Consider the following 12,709-nt stretch of genomic DNA (forward strand, 5'->3'; position numbering starts at 1 on the left):
CACTGGAGGGACATGCTAACTGCACTGGGAGGGCATGCTAACTGCACTGGGGGGACATGCTAACTGCACTGGGGGGACATGCTAACTGCACTGGGAGGGCATGCTAACTGCACTGGGGGGACATGCAAACTGCACTGGGGGGACATGCTAACTGCACTGGGGGGACATGCTAACTGCACTGGGAGGGCATGCTAACTGCACTGGGGGGACATGCTAACTGCACTGGGGGGACATGCTAACTGCACTGGGGGGACATGCTAACTGCACTGGGGGGACATGCAAACTGCACTGGGGGGACATGCTAACTGCATTGCTGCATGGAGCTGCTGTGCATGGAAGCCCCTTTGCAGAACAGCCATGAAGGGAAGCAGCCCTGGAGCAAGCATCCGCTGCCATTTACTCTTTGGAAATCTTTGTCCAGCAATCTCAGTACCGGAGCTGCTCGCAAGAAACCTGAGGGAGGAGTCAAGCAAGAAAAAAAGCAGCAGAAAATTCCGTTTATTTTATTCCGGAGTGACAAATGTATTTTGAAATGAAATCCAGAAGTGTTGCCAATGAGCCTTTGTTTGCTCTCGCACAAAAGTCCCCCGGCCAGGCGCTGAGGAGCGGCGGGAGGAGGAGGAGGAGGATGGGGAGGAGGAGGAGGGCAGCACTGCTGAGGCCCTTCTCAACTGCATTCCAAGGGGCTTTCTGAAAAGAATGAAGTGTTGAGCGTTTGCCAAATAAAGGAGGGGGGCAAAGGTTGCTATTTATCCCAGAAAAGTAGCCAACATTATGTCTATTGATGGGAAGGAACCTGAAGAATTGTGGGAAGGAAGAAAGTTACTTCAGCTGCCAATCAAGGGCCCGAATTTCCATGGGCTGCCAATCATAATTAAAAGGAATGTGGCAGTTCAGGAAGGTCGCGGCAGCAAGGATCTCCCTGAATAAACACCGGGTCCCAGCTGAAAACCACTCCAAAGGCTCCGAGTGATAAAACCACCGGCATCTACACGGGTAACTGCTGTTGTGGGTCTCCTGGAGACACTGCTTTTTCCCCGTGATGCCCTGGACCTGAGCTGTTTAGTCACACTTGTAGGGCACAGACCTGGGGTGTAGGTGCGCTCCTGGGGCTGCCCTGGGCAGGGAGGGTTATGCTTGATTCTGGTACCCTCTGCCCCATCGGCATTCCCATGGGAACGGGGCTGGAGGCACTGCTGAGGTACCCGGTGAGGGCAGATGTGGCACAATACCAGACTGCAGGGACCTGACAGCAGCCCTTCGTACAGGAGATGCTTCCCACCTTGCCAATCAGGAAGCCACTAATCTGGAATGTGATGGGAGAAGTACCAGCAGTAGGCAGTGAAGCTTCCACCCCCAAAAGGGTTTAAAATAAGACACTGGGAGCATGACACCAGCTGCCAAAGCTGCAGCCTCCCTCTCCCCCCCCAGCAGAGCAGCCCAGGAATGCGGCCAGGAATGCAGCCGGGGCTGGGATGCAGCAGCCCGCAGCCGCACACCAGCTTCCCAGGAGCGGTTCCCTCCCGACCACAGCCTGGTAAGGAGAAAATTGTTTCTGGGCAGGGACCCAGCGAAGGGCCCCGAGGCTGACGTGAGCTGTAAGGGAGGCACAGACGCAGGACCCCCTGCCAGCAGCAATTCCACCCTCACCAGGCGAATTCTCTTACACATCCAGGGTTTGTTTCAGCACCAACCAGACTCTTCTCTTACCCCAGGATGCTGCGGGATGACAAAGAAAATCTCCTCAACTCCAATCAGTTTTGTTCTGCTCTGCTCTAACACACCCGAGAGCCAAGCCTTGCGATGGGAGCTGCTGCTGTTTAAATACTGCTTCCAGTGTGCAGGCACCCAGCTCCAGTGAATGCACATCTAAACAGGACACCAAATACCAACAGAGGATAAAAAGGCGGTGTGTAAGCTGTGAGTTAGGCACTAGCACGACACGGCAGTGCTTGTCTAACACAGCTGACAGTAATTCCCTGCGCTTGCAGACATAATGGACAGGCAGCTCCTGCATCAACACTGACAGCCCCGGCAGAGGGGAAAGCTCCTTCCCGTGTTTCTCCTGGGGGCTCTTCCAGCCTCCACATCCCCTGAGGGGGGATTCGGTGCTGGCCATGACTCTTGCTGCTGCGGTGAGCGGGGTTTGGAGAGCAGAGCACTGGGTCCGGCTCGCACCAGGGACCTGCATGTCCAGGGCGGCCACAGGCACTTGGCATGTGCTGGTAATGCAATGTGATGTCCAGCCCCATGCTCCCCTTCAGACCCGCACAGAGGCAGGGTAATGCACTCGCTGCCTTCAGAGAGGGTTTGCTCTAAATGTATTTAAAACCTAGAGGTTTAACTGCCTCTGCGGGGATGGGGCTTCAGAGGCAGAACCGAAACTCAACAGGAACAGTGCTGGAACTGTGAGCTTGATTGAAAAACTGCTCTGTGCCGTCATTTCCTCTGCAGGCAGAGCCCCTCAAACAGCCTGGGACCGGCACGGTAGTGCTGAAAACAAACTGGAGCAAACAAAAGGCATTTTGTGCCCACTCTTGTCTTCAGCCGTGCAGCCTCACGTGTGGAGGCACCTGGCAGGAGCCTTACCCGAGCAAAGGACTTCAGGAGCATTTACTGCGCTGCAGAAACATCCAGCAAAAGCCCTAGAACTCAGTGCCCCCCCATGACCTGTCAGCATGGGAAAGGCCTCTGGTTGCTGCAGCAGAGCTGGGGGCATCTCTGGTGAGGGGTAAGGGCTCGCTGGGCAGGAGGCTGCGGGTGTCAGGAGCAGTGTCAGATCCACCTCCTCTGCCCTCGAGGGGTCCCAGTCGATAGACGCTTCCTTGGCATGTTTGCAGGTGAAGGGGGTGGATGGGCATCTCCAGAGGACGAAGCAAGCGACACCCCCCAGGCTCCCCAGCGCCCAGGCACAGCGCCGTGCCCTCACCTTGTGGGGATGCTCCCGTAGGAGAGGGTCTGGCAGGACCCTGCCCAGCGCTGTCCCTGGGCTGGGGGTGCACAAGGGGCTGGTGGCATCTCCCAGGGTCGGCAGCACCGGCACCCGAGCACATCCCCGGAGCCCGGGTGCTGCCCGGTGCAGGGCTCATCCGTCATGCCCTTGATGTTTAATTAGGAGGAAAGTCCGCTCCGTCTCCCCGCTCGGCTCGCACCTCGCCGGGGCCGGGGAAGATAAGCTCTATGACACGCACATGATAGAGTACAAATAGTGTCTGTCGCATGATGTATAGAGCCATCTGCACGGCGCGCTCGGCTCACGCTCTCCCTCCCTCCCATTCACTCCCCTTCCTCTTTCCCTTTTTACGTTCATTTACTCTGCGGTCAGGTGCCGAGCGTGTGTCTGGAGATGTCTCATTTGTCTGGGTGTCAGCACCATTGAATGCACAGGGGAGTGCTGGGGGGGGGCTGTGGCTGGTCACACCCATCCCGCTCCCCAGCTCCCCACATCCTCCCTGTGCCCCACAGAGCCTGGGGTGGCCCCATGGGACCAGGGTCACAGCTCTGGGGAGAGATTCCCATTGAGGATGTCTGAGCAAGGCAAGCCTCAGGGCAGGACATGGGTTTCCCATGAGGTTTGGGGGTGCCCCTGTGTCACACCCTGGGACTCACCTGGGGATTGCTCCCTGCCCACCGGTGCCTGTGCCCGTGGCCTGACAAGGGGCACAGCGTGCCCAGGGCCTTTGCAGTGCTCCCAGGCCGTCGGATGGGGCTTTAGGCATCATTTTCCAGTGCAGGCGGAGAGCTGGTGTTGCATCCCTGGCCAAGCTGGCCAGGTCGATGTGTAGGCATGGTTATAAACGAGTTATTTACATCCAAGGCTGTTCAGTCGGAGAGTTGAAAAGGATCTCAGCTGAGATGTGTGACCTTCCGAGTGGTGCTAACCCCACACAGCACCCTGTGTGCAGACCTGCGCCCCTGGGACCCACTGGCATGGAGGGACCAGCCCTGTGCCCTCTGCATCCAGCCACGGGCATCAGCCCCTTGAGGACGTGCATTCTGGGGGGTGCTGTCACCTCAGAGGCTGCCCTCCTGGATCACGAGGAAGTGTCACTTTGCTTCTCCAGCAGCAAGTCAGTAACAGCCCTCCCAGCCTTGGCTTCCACAGGTGTGAGCTCCCAGGGCTCACATGGAACAGGATCCCACCGCACGGGAGCAGGAGCCAGGGTGGAGGCAGAAGCAGCCCCACATGGAAGGGTCTCTCCGTGGAACAAAGGCTGCTCCCACCACAAGGGCAGAAATGGCACCAGCAGATCGGTGTCTGCAGCATCCGGGTGTGCACATCACAGACCATCCATGCAAATGGCAAGTGAGGAAAAATAACACTTAAGTGCCCTTTGTGCACAGGCAGCTGGAAAAGTTTGCCCTTTTCCTCGCGTTAGTTAAGGCTAACATTAAAATACTCTCTACGTTCTTGGTGCCTGTTCAATATATTTTATATAAGTTTAATAAAAAAAATTGCTAAGATCATTGGAAGGGTAAATAACTGCCATGCTGACATTGCTTCTATTTAAATCAGCTACACACTGCGTGCGTACATCGTTTGCATAAAACAATATTCAAGTAGGGTGATTTTAATGTTCTGTGCTATTTCTGACTCTCTCTGGATTGCTGTTTGCATATATTTGCATACCCTAGGAGAATTAAACCAGGAGTATGTAAATGAGCTCACAGGCTCTGTGCTGGAGGAGCTTCTACGGCTCTACAAAGCGGCTCCTCCAGGCTCCGGTGCCGCCCGGCTGCCCCTGCAGGGGCCAGGGCAGGGGCTGCAGGGCTCAGTGCGGGGTCTGGACAAGCCAGGGTGCAGCAGGAGCCGGACAGGGGGGTGCAAGGCACTAACACCCTCGGGTATCTCCTGTTCTTGTGCCCCCCACGAGGCTCTAGGGTCCCCCATGCGAGGCCCCATCTCTGGACCTCATCTGTCCCCCAGGGACCTGGCTCTCATCCCAGTGAGGGCTCTGGACAAAAGAGCAGGCATGGGAGAGTGGCGTTATCCCGGGGGGAGCAGGCAAAAGGAGGGACGGTCGTTTCCATCAGTGGCTGAGAGAATGGCTCCAGTCAGGATGAATCCACATCCCTGCTGCGGGACCCAGCTGCTGTGCCCTCCCCGGTGCCCTACGGCACAGCAGCACATCACATGCATGGGGCATCTCCGCAGCTCCGGGTTCCTGCTGACACACCGAGGTCCAAACCCCCTAAACAAAGGCTCTCGTGGTGCTCCCTGCCCTTCCAAGGGGAGTGAGGATGGTGGGAGCAGTTTTCAGTGCTGTGTGATGAATCTCCAAGAGGCCACATGGGGGCTTAATTAAGAAGCCTGGCGAAGTCTCACATCTTCCTACTGATGACTGCTGAGCAGCCTCTCTGCAGCCTGTCCCCACCGGCAGAGCTGCGGAAACAGATCGAGGGGCTTGGCCACAGCAGGGCCACCTCCTGCGCACTCCCTGCTCGCCCTCCATCCCCTGGGCACCCCAGGATCCATCCCAAAGAACTGAGCTGCTGACCCCGGGGTAGTTTAAAGGAGGTTCAATCACCTGCAGTGGTCACAGGAGCTGTGCCCGGGCAGCCCGGCCCTGGCACCATGAGGGCAGCTTCCCCACAGCCCCGGTTCTGTGGAAAAAGAGGAGGCTGAGGCTGACACCTGCATGGAAAGAGCCCCAGCGCCCCAGGGACCAGCCGGGCACTGCCAATGCTGCAGCTGCAGGAGGGAGCGGCAGGGGAGGGGAGGGAAGGGGAGGAGATGGGCTGCCAGGGCTTCTGCTGCTGCCTGGGAGCACCCTGGGACAGGGCACATCTGCGGTGAAGCACTGATCTGTGCACAGGCACCGTGGTCCTGGGCACCTACACGTGGGTGCAGGTCAGGGCGAGGTGCCCCGAGCAGGTCCCTGACGGCTGAGTCTGCCCCTCCTGTGTCGCTATGGGACTGATGGAGATCTTAGGATTTGAAGGTGGATCATGGAATCATGGAATGGTTTGGGTTGGAAGGGACCTTAAAGATCATCCAGGTCCAGATCCTGAACTGTTCTTGCACTTGCAGAGAGGCGCGCTCAGTGGGATGCTTTGTATCATGAGCTACCTTCTGTCCCTCATAAAGGACGAATCCAGAGCAGCAGATGCTGGCCAGGGCACGCATGAGAAGTGTAGTGGTCTCTCCGCAGAGGGGAGGTTCCGAAGCCTAGAGCAGAGCCATGGCCACAGGCTATCCTACTCGGTCCCCACACCAGAGAAGGCGACCCTGTGGCTGCTGTTCCACAGCCCGGTGGCTCCCCAACCTCCCCTTGAAGCTTCCTTTCAATAATTAAAGAGGTATTGGCTTGTTGAGCTGGGGAGATCATCACCGTGGAGGGAGTGGTAATAACTTCCCACCACAGAAGGACTTTTTCATTCTCCTGGTGATCATGACTTGGCTTTACTGTAAATTAAACACATCCTCACCGACACCTGAAGGTTAAGGGGGATTTTCCTGCACTAAATCAAAGCGGACACTGGTTTCTTCTGCAGGAAGAACCTGAACTGGCTTAAAAGGTCAAACAGCTCGACACAGGATTTGGGTGGCTGTTTAAGGTCATCGGGCAGCCTGCTCTTGTCAATACATCAATTATTAACAAGTCATTGGAGTCAAAGTGAATTAATCTTTTCTTTCCCCATTCCGTTAACAGGATTAGCAAACAGTAAATAAAAATGAAGGTGGAGGTAAGTAAATCAGGCACTCGGGGGAGCTTGTGCGGCTCAAAGGTGTGTGCCAAGGCAAGGTCCCTGTGTTCACCCTGGGTCCATGGGGGCTCCCCAGCCTGGCCACCATAGGAAATACCTGCCTGCCCTTGAAGCCAGCCTGGCCCCAGCCCCGGTCCCTCAGTAAGAGGGATGCTGCTGCAGGGCCATCCTCCTGCAGAGCCCTGAGCAGAGCCCATCGGCCATCAGAGCTGCTGAGGGACCCGTGGCAAGGGCTCAGCATCACGTGCTGCTGGCCCACAACAGGTCACACCACAGCGTGCTGTCATGGACAGGGCAAAGGGGAGGGAGCAGGGCCCGGATTCAGCCGTGGATCACCAGCTGACACAGACTGGACTGAGCTGCAGTCTGTGGGCTCGGACTGAGCTGCAACGGCAAAAAATGATTGAAGGGACGAGTGAGGCCACCTGAGGGATTGGTCACACGTTGGGCAGAACAGGGAGGTACATTTTCCTCTCTGTACCTCGCTGCTGCAGCAGTGCTCCAGCGTTACACTTAAACCTCCTCGTGGGATGGATGAATCTGGCGGCAACCCACAGATACCTCCCTTTGGACACGTCCCTCGGACAATCCTGACACCCAGCACTGGGACTCGCCTTTTCAGTGGGTGGGAAAACATCTGTGTATTTATATTTGTTCATGGTATTTTTCATTTGTCATATCCAATTGAGGACAAAACTTGGAAACCAGGGAAAACCGTCGAGGATTTCACTCATTCCGTTCATCTGGGCAGCAAAACAGGCTGCGAGGGACTGCCGCGAATGGGGAAAGGAAAAGGGAGAAGAGGGAAAAATGAAATAGAATTATTCGATCACAGGATTTGTGACATGCTTTAAAGAAAACCTACAAGGAACTGATTTAATGTTTTAACAGTCTTTTTATCACATCAGATTTTTAAGATGTATTTTTGTCTTGCATTAGTTTCAATAAACGTGTCTTAGCGGCTGGGATTATCCCTGCTCCTGGACTAATTAAATGTACACATACATCTTTTAATGCTCTCTTTACTCCAGCACTCTCTGTTTCAGTTTTATTTAAGAGCTTATTTAACACCTTGCACAAAGCCCTTTGAAATTCCTTCCAGAAAATGTCACACCTTGCCGGGAGTATCCAGCCTTCCAGGAACATGGAACTGCAGTTGTACCAACACGGAAACGCTCCCCGCGGGGGCTCTGCGTTCTGTCCTCTCCCAGCTCACAGCTGCTGATTCCTGGGACTCCCGCGGGCTGTTCATCACCCCCCAAACCCATTAGGAGCTGATCCAGTGGCTGCAGGTGGTGCCAAACCCAGCACTGAAGGGTCCTGCAGGAACAGGGCAACATAAAACTGCCCCATCGCTGGCAGTGCTCAAGGCCAGGTTGGACACAGGGGCTTGGAGCAAGCTGCTCCAGTGGAAGGGGTCCCTGCCCGTGGCAGGGGTTGGAGCTGGAGGAGCTTTAAGGTGCCTTCAACCCAAAGCAGGCTGGGGTTCCAGGATTCCATGAAACTCAGTGCCTGTGAGAGCACCAAGGTCCCCTCTGTGGCTTTAGACTGAATTAAAGCCTTTCCCACCTACGCCGGAGTTTTCAGAGCCAGCTGCAGCATGTTCCCCACTGCTCCCCAGCATCACATCACACAGTCCCCATTTGTCCATGGCCTAAAATGCCCCCTCTCTCCTGGGCACTTTATGTGTTTCATATACACCCCCTGCATACCCCTGGTATTATTTGTTTAAAATAAGACACTGGAACTTGTCAGGAGACTTTTTGCAGCATATTGTTTTAAAGAAGACATTCAATTACCTCAGCTGCAATGCTTCACTGTGCTCTGATGATCTACTAAGGGAAAAATAACTAATATGTAGCATGTTGTGTCATAGACAATTATAGAGAACATCGCTTTTAAGGAAACAAGACTTGTGCCCAATTGTGCGGGATTTATGAAGTTTGCTGTTTTACAGCAACATGGCAAACTGAGGGAGGGGAACACATTTGCATTTCCTTCTGCAGAGCCCTTGCTGCAGGAGGGGAGCACTGCTTTTTCCTCCCCTCATTAACAGCCAAGGAGCTGGTAGGACTGGGAGTGATTGAGATAAACATCTCAACAGACACACGATTATTCCCCCCTTTAGTTTTACACAGCGTGAGATTCTTATGTGGAAACAAAGTGATTTGGCTATAGATTTATAGAAGGAGCAAATGATTTGGTCCTACATGATGGAGCATATCATGCATATTTTGTGCCTTTGCTCGTGGGCATACTCAGCTCTGCACACAAGACTGATGGAAGGGAGGCAAGAGGGAGAAGAGCCGGGGAAATGTGACATTATGCACAAGAGGAAACGCTGCTAGGATTTCACAGCTCCTTTGGCGAACAATGTGACTGAGAAATGCACTTACCGGAAAGGATAACTTAATTCATCTACCATACAGCAGGCGTCGAGGAAGCCGTACAGCAGGCAGAGGGGCCAGGAAAGCACCGGGAACAGCAGCACCGGGCCAGGGGCACGGGGAAGCCCTGGCAGGCGTGTGCCATCCTGCCCGCACAGCACCGACTGTGTTTCCTCAAGGAGCAGGGTATTAGGCGACTGTTTGGGCAGTTCTTAGGGATGGTTTTTATCTCAATGCTAATCTCCACACGCACAATGAAAGGCTCTGCTCCAAGGAACTTGCAGTTTAAGACCTTGATCCTGCAGACTTACGAGAGTGCTTCGTTTTAAGCGCATGATTAACGCTGTTGACTCTGGTGCTTAAAATTCAGCGTGCACATAACTGTTTGGGGCTTTAGCTGACAACTAGAGTTCTCCGGAGATGTTAATGTGCCTTAGCAGAAAACATAACAGTGCATCCATGGGAGGTGCCTACAGAATCACCCAGAAATAGCACAAGGAACAGCTATTTTTTTCCCAGAAAGAAGAGCCTGGGAGCAGGGATACATGATTTTAGCTGAATGGGCTGACTTTGATAGGCTTTGGGGTGGTGGGCATTTGTGCAAGCATTTGGATGCGAGACATGAAGAAGCTTATGGGGTGTGATTGATGGGTGATTTGCAGTCTTTGCTAGGAAAGCAAGCGAGGACTAAAAACAATGAATAAGTCTTTCTGGAATTCAAAATTCCCACCAAATGCATTTATCTTTCCCGTTTGCTATAAATGGGCCGGGATGGGGACAGCATTATTTCTCCATTGCTGGAAAATGAAGGGCAGCCTTCACGCCACCCACCACAGTGATGATAAACAACGTTCTCATGAGCCCACTACTATTTATAGAAGCAATCCTATTCCTCACATATTTGCCTCTCGGTTACGGAACAAGGGCACTTTCATGGCCCTGACAGATCCGAGCGCGCTCAGGCGCTGGTCCCAGGGGAAGGTGCCATTCCAGGGATGCATGGCTGTCGCTGCATCACCCATCACCTGGTACAAGCAGGCTTTTCCCGAGCACTGTGCGGCTGCAGTGCTGTAGCCAAAGCACATTAATAGCACAGGTACAGCACACACATCTGTGTTTGCTTCCCACCTATGCTGGAGAGGTAGGAAAGGCAAAGGGAGAGGGAGGAAAAGGGATTTTAAAGGATGAATGATCTGCTTTCTGCTGAGAGCTCAGGCACATCCAATAACCTCAAGCAGAGAAAATCGCTGCCTGAATTAAAGGCTCCGCTGGTCTGAATGCTCCTAAATACCCTGTGCTGGTTGCAAACCCTCCAGTTTCAGTCTCACCTGCTATCTCACTGTAACATCTCACGAGGTAGTGCCCTTACCTGGCTCTGAAATGCTGTGGCATTTGCAGAGCAGCCAGAGCAAAACCAAACCAAGGTTTTGTAGGGCTCTTGGCTTCTCTTCTGTATTTACTGATAAAGATCTCCTGCCTGGGGTAGGAGCAAAGTGCACCCTTCTGCCCTGCCGTTTGTAAATGTGCTTTGCTTGTGTTCCTCAAAGTGGGGTGCAAACCCCAGCACAAGGGAATGCAGTGTGCTCTTCCCTCTGTGAATCTGTCCTGCCCAGACCCAGGACACCCTCCTCAGCACAAGGCCAGGAGAGCCCCTCAGTTAAAGCAGCCAGGCAAGGGCACCATCACAGAGCCTCCTTGGGACACTGCAGCCATGCGGCAGCCCCACCTCAGATCCTCAGGTTATCCCCCACAAGGTGCTCGAGCGTTCCTTGCTTAACGTGGTTTTGATGCAGGAAGATATTTTGCCGTGGGTGAAATCAATGTCCTGCTGCTTAACCTGTGGAGGCTGCTGTTTCGCAGCTCAGAAGCCAGCAAAACCACATCTGCAGCTGCACTACAGAGGGCTGGGAAGCAGGAGGATGGAAGGTGGCAGCGTGGGCACCCTCCTCAGGCACCTGCCTGCCACTTAAACTGTCTGGGACAAAGCAGCTCCAAAGAGCCCCAGGGTTAAGGCACAGCCTGATACCGAACCTCAGTCCTGCTGCATGTGCTGAGGGATGCCCAGCCCCAAGCCTGGCTGCAAGGGCACAAGGCCCTTGTCCAGGTCAGTGTGCAGCCAGCTGCTTAAAACCTCTGCTGCCTTCCTGCATGGGAATGGAAAAGGGGACTCCAGAAGTGTCAGATCCATCTGACACTAGGAAAATTCTGATAAATAAAACAGTTCCCATAAAATCTGTATGAGATCTCTACAGTCCATCTAATATAGACTGCAATAAAGGAGAGACATAGTAACGACAGCCAGGGACACCATCTTGCAGCAAGAAATCTTATTTTAGGGAGTATAAAAAGAAAAGTAATTTACTTGCTATTAACATTCTAACAGGGTGTTAGCACTGCTGGGCAATACGTTACTGATGCTTTTGGTGATCAGAGGGGTCCAAGGAGCCCGATCAATGCAGAAGATTAAACCAGCTCACCCAATGAACCCAGGAACTGGCCAATATTGCCATGGGTGACAGGCAAAATCCAAATGTATTCATTGTCTTCCCTTTGGCAAACCAGAGGCCTCGCTCTGCAGATCCAGGCTATTCCTCAGCTTCTCTTTCATAACATCGGGAAAGGGCAGTGGGTAACTACACCCAATGCTACACGGATATTTATTCAGCTCTTACAAGGCATGCCTCACCTGCTCAAACCTTTGTCATCAAAGCATTTAGAGCATGAAACCCAATTAAAGATAAACCTCTTGCTGTTACAATGGGATAGGTACAAGAATTAGCACTTAAGCTGCATTAGCAGGAGGCATTTCTAATGCTGATGCACCCAAATTTGTCTTTGGTGATCACTCAGGTGCACAAAGGGTAGCTCTCCTTTCTGGGTACGTTATCCATCAGGCAGCAATTTTTCCCTGCATCCCTGTGCTGAAGTCACCCCTGCGCCTGCTGTTCATCCCGCTGCAGGGTCCGACATTCCAAGTTGTGCCTTGGAAAAAGCAGAACACAGGAACTGAGGTACCTGCAAAAGATCTGCAAGAGATCTGAAGGGTCTCTCCAGAGAAGCAAAGGGAGATGGTGCAATGGCTGAGAGGGCACATTTGGGCAGGCTGGGAGTGATGCCCCAGAAAACCCTGTTGAGAATAAGGCCCGGGGAACCCCTGAAAGGGGCAGTGCTGCCAGGCATGGCCAGAGCTTCTGCTGTGTCCAGATAATGAAACTAATCCTCAGCACCATTGCTCCATCCCAAAGTACTCTGTAAGCAGCGACTGAGCCATTCTTACCTCCAGCAAGAGGTTAATATTCACTCTGGGCTGCGGAGAAGGACGCAGAGCCATGGAGAGGTTATGGACCAGATAACCAAAAATGCCTTTTAGTTCTGGGCACTCTCATTTTACAGTCTCACCTCTGAGGTATTGTCAGTGTGACTTTCAAAGGCATTGAACAGATCCTGCTTCCACTGACCTGAAACACAGAGACACACAAAACTAAAGGCAACTACACAAGCTCTTGGCTGAAGCGAGCTGTCTGTGAAGCAGTGGCCAGAGGGAAGAAGAGAGGAGGTCACCAGTGCTGGGCCCCGTGTACTCCCTGGCCTTTTGAGTCTCTTTTACAGAAGCA

At 53.5% G+C, this 12,709-nt stretch overlaps 1 long non-coding RNA gene across 1 annotated transcript; it reads left to right on the forward strand.

Moving 5' to 3' along the window:
- Positions 1–838: 838 nt before the first annotated feature.
- Positions 839–2,733, forward strand: LOC133275637 (uncharacterized). Its single transcript, XR_009745644.1, has 3 exons — positions 839–996; positions 1,269–1,537; positions 1,992–2,733. It is a non-coding gene; the product is annotated as an uncharacterized LOC133275637 (long non-coding RNA).
- The last annotated feature ends 9,976 nt before the right edge of the window (positions 2,734–12,709 follow it).

The sequence above is a fragment of the Pezoporus flaviventris genome, unplaced genomic scaffold (genome assembly GCF_033815535.1).
Source record: "Pezoporus flaviventris isolate CSIRO_AGI_PZ_B2104156 unplaced genomic scaffold, CSIRO_AGI_Pfla_v1 ptg000041l, whole genome shotgun sequence".
NCBI classification, from domain to species: Eukaryota; Metazoa; Chordata; class Aves; order Psittaciformes; family Psittacidae; genus Pezoporus; species Pezoporus flaviventris.